Here is a 9,279-nt window from a genome sequence, read left to right as displayed (position 1 = left end):
ATCTTGACTGACTTTTTGACTTTCCGCCCCTACCGTTTCAAACTTCTTGTTATAATTCTCGTTTGACTTCAACTATATTTAGTTGACTATTGAATGCAATACTTTAATCAGTTCACGTTATGCATATGATATCGATTTATTACTCTCGAGCTCAGCCTGCCCACGCGATTCATTTTCAATAAGAAATTAAATGTCATCAAAGTAAATTTAAAAATATACTCGGTTCCATATCTAATAATTAACCTTTCAAAATTTTCATCTATTAAAAAAAATGATATAGTATAGGATTAGGGATGGCAACGGGTTCGGGGGTTCGCGGGGAAGCCTTTCCCCGTCCCCGAAACCCAAACCCATATACCATCCCCGTCCCCATCCCCGTCGGGTATCATAATTTAATACGATCCCCATCCCCGTCGGGTTTCGGGTATCCAGCGGGTTTCGGGGATCCCCGCGGGTTTCGGGGTTGGTTTTCCCCGTGGATATTTTCATGGGTATCCCCATACCCATACCCATCCCCATCCCCGTCTTATTTTTTTAAATATTAATTTAAATATATATATATATATTATAAAATCCTTACAAAATAACATTATAAAATCAAATATTAAACTCTAAAACAAAACATTATCTCTAAAACAACATCCAACTAATGCATAATCGATACAATAAGTTTGAAATTCTTCCATTCTTCAATTTTTCAAAATTTTAACACCACTTATCCTACAAAAGAAAAAAATAAAAAGAGTTAACTATAAGATGAGTCGGGTTCGGGGATGGGGACGGGGAATATTTGGAATACCATCCCCGACCCATCCCCGTTTTTCGAGATTCGGGGATTCCCCATCCCCATCCCCGCTTTCTCGGATTCGGGGATTCCCCGATCAAAATGGGTTCGGGGAACGGATTCCCCATCGGGTCCGGGTCTAATTGCCATCCCTATATAGGATTGTTGAGATTTGAATTATAAATATTGTACTATTGGACATGCAGTCAAACAGAATTCATGATAGAATATATTAATTCATTAAAAATTATTATATAATAGGACAGATCAATCCATGGATTAAAAAATCTCTAATCAATTTTAACCAATATGTTAACTCATTAAAAATTTATTATATAGTGGGGCATGTCAATCCACCATATTGATGGACTAAAAAATCTTTAATCAATTAACTTAAGACGTATTACGACTTAACTCATAAGTCAATCAAAATTAAAAAATATATATATAAAAGGTTAAAATATTTATATTTAAATTATAGATAAAGTGAGTTTAGTTTACGGTTCCATTGAAAAATAAAAAATATATAATAAATATTAAAAATTTTAAATTTAATTATGGATTAAGTGAGTCAAATTCACAAGTTCATTAAATTTTTTATTTTTATTTTAAATTTTAGAATAAAATTTTATTTTGTAATAGGTTGATCAACCTAAGCCTAAATTAATAAAATAATAATTTAATCTATTTAAATTATTTAATGGTGTGAAATAAATTAAACGGATCTAAAATAAATTAATAAAATAATAATAATCTATTTAAATTACTATTCCTGGGAGGGGGCCACGATTCATTTTCAAAATTACCAAAAATCCTCATTATTGTGGAATATTTTTCCTTACAGAGCCAGGGCGGGTTGCAGTTCATCGTCTCTGTGCTGAGCTGAGGACAGAGTGGTAAAAGTGGGAGCCATTGCTGGGTGTTACCATTCCATGGCAGAGATAAACTAAAGCGACAGAAAACCATGGGCCAGCAGAGAAGTTTGTGCACTAGCTAGGGTCTGAACTTTCTCTGCCGATCAGGAAGGAATCTTAGTGTGGAAGTAAACCTGGCTAGTCCAAAGGTAGCAGCAGCAGCTAGCGTCTGCTGCAACACACAAAATACAGATCTCTGTTGCATTCATGTGTCTTTATCTTTATCCATATATGCACCTTTTCCCCTTGAACTGGTCATTAGCATTCATGTGTCGATCCCTCGACTGGTTTTGCTTTGCAGTCTAATCGAGGGATGGGCGAAGAGAAGGATTGAGAGATGGCAGTGATGACGAGCGTGATGCGTGAATGACTAAGTGGAACACCGGCCACCCTCTCACGGGAGTGGACCGGCCATGGGTGGGCTTTAATTCCTTGCCTATGGGCTTGTGATAGTTGAGGTGAGGTGGAAGCGGTGGGGGCTTGTGATTATTAATTTAAAGCTAGGTAGGTACGAAGAGTAAACTTATTGTCTTCATAAACTTATTGTTAGAATATATATAGAGAGAGATCTGTTCCCTGCCCTGTGTGACAGAAGATTTCATATATCCCAGAGTATTTCGGATGTGAAATAGTATTATTTTTTATTTATTTTTTATTTATGATTAAATCATTTAAAATTTCTCTTTTATAATTTTTTATAAAAAGTTAGATTATAATATTAAGTATAAAAAAATTTTAAAATAAAAAAAATTAATTACTCACAAAGTATGACAGATAAGAAGTATGGAATAACAATCCGGCATACTTCGTGAGTAATTAAATTTTTTTCATTTTAAAAATATTTTTATATTTAATACTATAATCTAACTCCTAGATCTTAAATGATTTAATTATAAATTTAAAAATAAATAAAAAATAAAATAAAAATAAAAATGACATTTGTTACTATTTTGGACGTCCAAAATCTTCTATGTTAGATGAATCACGTAGGATAAGATGCATAGAGTATTAGAATTATATCTCTAAAGAAATATCAAATCATACTTAATACTAGATTTAGGCATAATTCTATTCAATACTGTTGGATTGAGAAAGACGAGGGTGATGTAACTCTCATATTTTTTTTTAAAAAATTCTTTTTAGGATCTTTTCAAAAAGTTGGTAGCGGAAATTAAGAATAGACATAAAATATTTACTTAATCTACAATCCTTTTGCTAGTCCAAAATTTGATACTAGACTGTCTTAATAGGCAAATTATTAAAATCCTCCTTCCAAAAGTTTTTGAAAATGAAAGTATGATTACAAGAAGTAGAAGATTTTAACAACAATATAATTCTCCTAATGATACGGCGGGGTGATGACACCTCATCAAGATGACACCTTATCAAGAATAAAGTCATAAAATCAGTTCATCTTTAAGATTAGAAAACCCTAAAACCATTTCATCCAAAAAATATGGAAAATATCTCAAAATATTTCTTAAACAAATATTTCATAATCTTCCTAAAAAATTGAAACGGATATTTTAGAATATTTCCTAAATGGATATTAATATTTCGGAGATTAACTACTATTAAAAATGTAACTCATATCCATGGGTACAGGTACGCACACATCAACCCTAATTTTTTCATGTCATTAAACTCCTTACTCACGCTGAATCCTAACTTGAACGTCGGAGTGACTTGCCGGGACCCACCTTCGGCGCCATTCTAACTCTCTTTTTGAGTGCTTTTCAGGTCCTCTCATTGTAGGAAAAATATATAGGGTAATCTTAACATAAAACCCTATACTCTACTCAATTCTTAAGAAATCATAAGCATATAATCAGAATTGCGGAAGCATACCAGGATTCATGATTTGCAGTCGATCTAGAGCCAAGATCTTCAATTTGCAGAATTTTCTCAGAATCCAGAGAGTTGTGTCGATGGGGAACAAAACTGAAGCATCGTTCTGCAAACTGGGACCATAACCCTTTTATAATTATCCTTATTTGCTTATTTCTAATTTGACCCCTCAACAAATTAGAAATTGCACATGTGGTATCCACACTTTTATATTCATGACAATTAAGCCCTTAAGCCAAATTCTTTAATCATAATTTTGACCACATTAATATTTGACTTATTAATTGATGACATGACATTTATAATTACATTAATGATCTCAAAATTCTAATAATCTCCCACTGGATTATATATGTAAATTTATAAATATGTTAACTTTAGTTAGCTCAAAATTTTGTCATCATAGTCATAGGGCTTCCTTAACAATCTCGTCCATTAATTATATAGACATAGGATCAATGCAGTCTTTGTTGTATCTATCACAACTAAACTATTAGTGGTCACGTACATCAATATAATCAAATGACATAAATCAATCATGAATGTGTAGCATGAAAATTACATGCAAGGTGATCTATTCATGTCAATTTTCAACTGGTCCTCCTTAACTAAAGTGAGATCAAAAAACATTAACTTAAGGTGTACAAAGTGTAATGAAGTAAACATTAAACTTTATATCTTATCAGAAGAATCTTGGTATATAACCAAACATATATAGAAAACACATATAATACAAACTCCCACTAGATCTAGATTTCACCGAATTGAATAACACCCATATGAGTGGTATGCTCATAGAAGACATTGGGTGGTAAACCCTTTGTAAAAGGATCTGCTATCATGGAGTTTGTGCCTATGTGTTCTATCGAAATCTGTCCACTTTGTACTCTTTCTTTCACAACAAGGAACTTGATATCGATGTGCTTCGATTTTGTCGAGCTCCTATTGTTGTTGGAATATAATACAGCTGATTTATTATCACAAAATAACTTCAATGGTCTCTCAACCATTCCCAAAATACGCAGCCCAGAGATAAAATTTTTCAGCCATATTCCATGATTTGATGCCTCATAACATGCTATAAATTCTGCTGCCATGGTGGAAGAAGCTGTCAGTGCTTGTTTAGCACTTCTCCAAGAGATAGCTCCGCCAGCCAATAGAAAAACATAGCCTGAAGTGGATCTCATACTATCTTGGCATCCCGCAAAATCAGAGTCAGAATATCCCATGATCTCAAGAGTATCTGACCTCTTATATGTGAGCATGTATTCACTAGTTCTTTTTAAATATCTCATTACTCTCTTTGCTGCTTTCCAATGATCCATTCCTGGGTTGCTCAAATATCTGCCCAACACTCCAACAATGTACGCAATATCCGGACGCGTACAAACTTGAGCATACATAAGACTTCCTACTGCCGAAGCATAGGGAATCTTTTGCATTTCTTGAGTCTCGAGGCTTCCTTTAGGGCACTGTTTAAGACTAAACTTGTCTCCTTTAGCGACCGGGGTGCTACCTGGTTTACAATCTTTCATGCCAAATCTTTCAAGCACCTTATTGATATAGCTCTTTTGCGATAATCCAAGAATACCTCGAGAACGATCTCGATGTATTTGGATTCCTAATACAAAAGATGCGTTACCAAGATCTTTCATTTCAAAATTTTTAGAAAGAAATCTCTTAGTATCATTTAACATAGCTATATCATTTGTGGCAAGTAAAATATCATCAACATATAGAACCAGAAAGATATGTTTACTCCCACTGAACTTATGATATACACAATCATCTACCACATTCACCTCAAAACCAAATGAGATGATAATTTGATGAAATTTATGATACCATTGACGAGAAGCCTTCTTTAATCCATAGATGGATTTCTTAAGTTTGCAAACCATACTCTTTGGATCTCCTAAGACAAAGTGTTCTGGTTGCACCATATAGATTGTTTCCTCAATGTCTCCATTGAGAAAAGCTGTCTTAACATCCATCTGATGGAGTTCCATATCAAAGTGTGCAACAAGTGTCATGATCGTCCTAAAAGAGTCCTTCGTTGAAACTGGAGAAAAGGTCTCTTTAAAGTCAATCCCATATTTTTGAGTATAACCTTTAGCTACAAGACGTGCTTTATATCTTTCTACATTACCATTTGAATCCCGTTTGGTTTTAAAAATCCATTTACAACCAATGGGTTTCACACCTTCTGGTAATAAGACAAGTTCCCAAACTTTGTTGTCTTGCATTGACTTATACTCCTCATTCATTGCCTCAATCCACTTTTGAACATTTGAATCTTGCATGGCTTGATGAAACTTGATTGGATCATCCTTCATTATACCATTATTTTCCTCATGTTCTTGGAGTAGTATTATATAATCATCTGGAATAGCACTCCTTCTTTCTCTAGTGGACCTAAGTAAAGGCACTTGTGTCTGCACTTGTAACATCCCCCCTTCTTACCTATAGGGGATGCTATTTACTTTAACATTATTAAATCCTAAATATAAATTTCCATAGATAAATTTTAAAAAGACCTATTCTTAAAATAACGGAAAGTTATTATTCTTAATGAAATAAAACAACTGTTCAACTCTTATGATGCGGAAGCGATTACTATAAAAGACATAATCAATACTAAGCATGATTATTTATTTATTTATTCTAATCCGCGGTTCCGCCGCCACACACATCGAACACTGCTCCTGCTGCCTCCCTTCGCTTAAAGCTTTTCTTTACCTCTATCTGCAGTATAAGGAATGCAACTATAAGCAAAGCTTAGTAAGTACATACCTAATCTCACAAAACAACGAAAATCATTGCATGCATTCTTTCGTAATCAAACAGAAAATAACTTGTAGTTATAAAGACAGGTACTTAAGCAGAAACTACCTGAACATGAAAATACTTGTATTACATAGAAAATTTCTAAGTTTCTTTATATTTGAAAAGTCATACATTTGAAAATAAGTAAACATACTTATGGGCCCTGGCGGAGTATCAATGCGCGCATCTCTGATAAAACTCGGGGTAGCTAGCCACCGAATGCTACCAGAGGACTTATCTTATCAGGCGACCTTTGGCCTGGAATTCCTTTCCTTATGGGCGAACCTTTGACCCGGAATTCATTGTGGGCGAACCTTTGGCCCGATACCCGCCTCTTAAAAGTAAAGTACATTTCTTATACTTCTTATATCATGCAATTTGGAAAGAAAAATTTACACATGCTTTAACTTAAAATGATGCTATGGAAAGAATACTTTATGCATGCTCTACAAAATCATGCTATCGAAAAATAAAGATAACCACGAAACTACTCATACTGCAGGTGAGAGATGTACTTACCTTTTGCGCTAATTTCCTTACAATTCTTCCATTAGAGAAGAAGATCTTCTCGGTGATCTTCCTATATCTACGCGTTCTTATCGCGGAGAGGAGCGTCCTTGTAGAAGAAGTTCTCCGGAAACTTTCCTTATGATCATGGGGGATGGACTCCTCGTTCTTCGAGTTTGGGGCGCCGAGAGAGAGGAGAAAAGAGGGCGACGGCGTTCTGGGCGAGAGGGGAGGGAAGGGTTTTCGAAGATAATCAAAACCCTCTCTTAAGCCTCCTATTTATATTAAGTGATTCCTAGACCTAACTGGCCTATAATTAAATTTCGATTCCTTCTTTTTCGGAATAGACTTGTTGGGTGTCTTGGTCATTGGAAATATTTTAAGAGTTGCAAATTCTTAAAGGTTGCGGGTTCAAATCCTGCCTCGGACATTTTCCTTCCTATTTATTTTAAACTAACTCGCCTATAATTAAATTTCGGTTCCTTCTTTTTCGGAACGGATTTGTTGGGTTTTTGGTTATTGGAAATATCTAAAGAATTGTAGATTCTTATAGGTTGTGGGTTCGAATCTCGCCTTGAATATTTTTTCTTCCTATTTAATTTTGCTACTTCCGCTAATCTAAAAATTTCAGAAAAATATTCTAAAATTCCAGAAAAATCATAGAATATTTCTAAAACTATTTTTGAGATTTTTCGGGTGTTACAATCTCCCATCCTTATAAAAGTTTCATCCTCGAAACTTAAAACAACTCCGCGGTATTTTTATCTCATATCTTTTTCACGTTCTTGAGTTGATTTTTCGAATTTTTGATTCCGTCAATAGCTACCTTAATTGGTTGATTGCATTAATAATTTCTTTAAAGTGAAATCTCATTTTAAATATTTGATTAATTCATCCATTTACAAACTTGAAGAATCATTTTCTTCCTTAAGTCAACTTACAAAGAACCTTACTCTATCTTTATCTTTGCAAGTTGAAGTTAACTCAGCTCCTCTTAGTCTTAACCTCATCTCGCCACTACAAGAATTCAGGTATTTAGCGACGAAATATTTTCGTCGCTAACCTAATAATTTCGTCGCTAAGATATGTTAGCGACGATAATATATCGTCGCTATTTTTGTCGCTATAAGCTTGTCGCAAATTAACATTAGCGACGAAATTTTAAAAATTCGTCGCTAACATTAGCGATGAAATAATAATCGTCGCTAATCCCCAAAAATTCGTCGCTAACTTTAGCGACGAATTTTTAAAATTCGTCGCTAAAGTTAGCGACGAATTGTGAAAATTCGTCGCTAATGTTAGCGACGAATTGTGAAAATTTCGTCGCTAACATCTCGAAATAGGTCATCAAAAAATCTCTAAGGTTAGCGACGAATTTAACCAAATGCGTTGCTAACCCATTAGCGACGAATGCATATTATCGTCGCTAACTAACAAATTTTAGCTAACTAGCAGATTTTCTGCTCCCGTTTCTCTTTTTTCCTTTATATCCTGTAATACATGCACATCACAATAAACCCTAATACATACACATCACAAAATAATATTCAATAACATATTCACACACAACAAACACAAAGTTTAACACAAAGTTTATCACATAAATTTATCACATCACAAAGTTCAACACAATGTTTAACACAAAGTTTATCACAGCACAACAAATACAAAGTTTAACACAAAGTTTCAAAATACAAACATTATTCCAAGAACTATGGTAAACAAGCTCCCCGATAATTATATGGAAGTTCGAATCCTGCAATGGAATAATAAAATGTTAATTTGATTAACAAACTGACAGGAATATCAAAATGCTGAAATAGTGTTAAACATTGTGTAAGAAGCAAAACTGATGCGGAGAATACATACCACACGATTGAATTTTAGAATCAAGAATTGATAGCTCCTCCTGAAACAGAAATTAGGTTAATTATAACTACAATAATTAAGAACCAAACAACATTGTCAACATTTCTACTTTACTGACCTGTAAATGCAAAATCTCATTCTGTAACATAAAGTTCTTGTGAAGAAGTGAACTTAGGCATGTCAAGCTACTTACAATGCCAATGTGATGTAAAATATTAAGACAGCTATTAAAAATACCACATTAAATAAGTTTTTGCACTTGTAACTTTTATGCTAATTAAAAGGCACTGAGACTCAAACTAATCGCATCAAATTCTAAAAATATGTACCTCCCATATAATTGCAGATTTATCATTTGATGATGATGCTAAATACTTTCCTTGGTTGGAGAACTATAAGAACCATACTTCATCATGGTGTTCTTGCAATATCTATCACGATGAGGAAAAAATGGTTCAGAAAGACAAATAGTAGAACTGACTTAAATAATTAAATAATCTATCAATAAACATATTGCTAATGCTCCAACTA

Source organism: Curcuma longa, chromosome 13 (assembly GCF_044706935.1).
Source record: "Curcuma longa cultivar G26 ecotype Majalengka, Jawa Barat chromosome 13, ITB_CL_G26_1.1, whole genome shotgun sequence".
Classification (NCBI taxonomy): Eukaryota; Viridiplantae; Streptophyta; class Magnoliopsida; order Zingiberales; family Zingiberaceae; genus Curcuma; species Curcuma longa.
Note: the sequence above shows the minus strand (reverse complement) of the source record.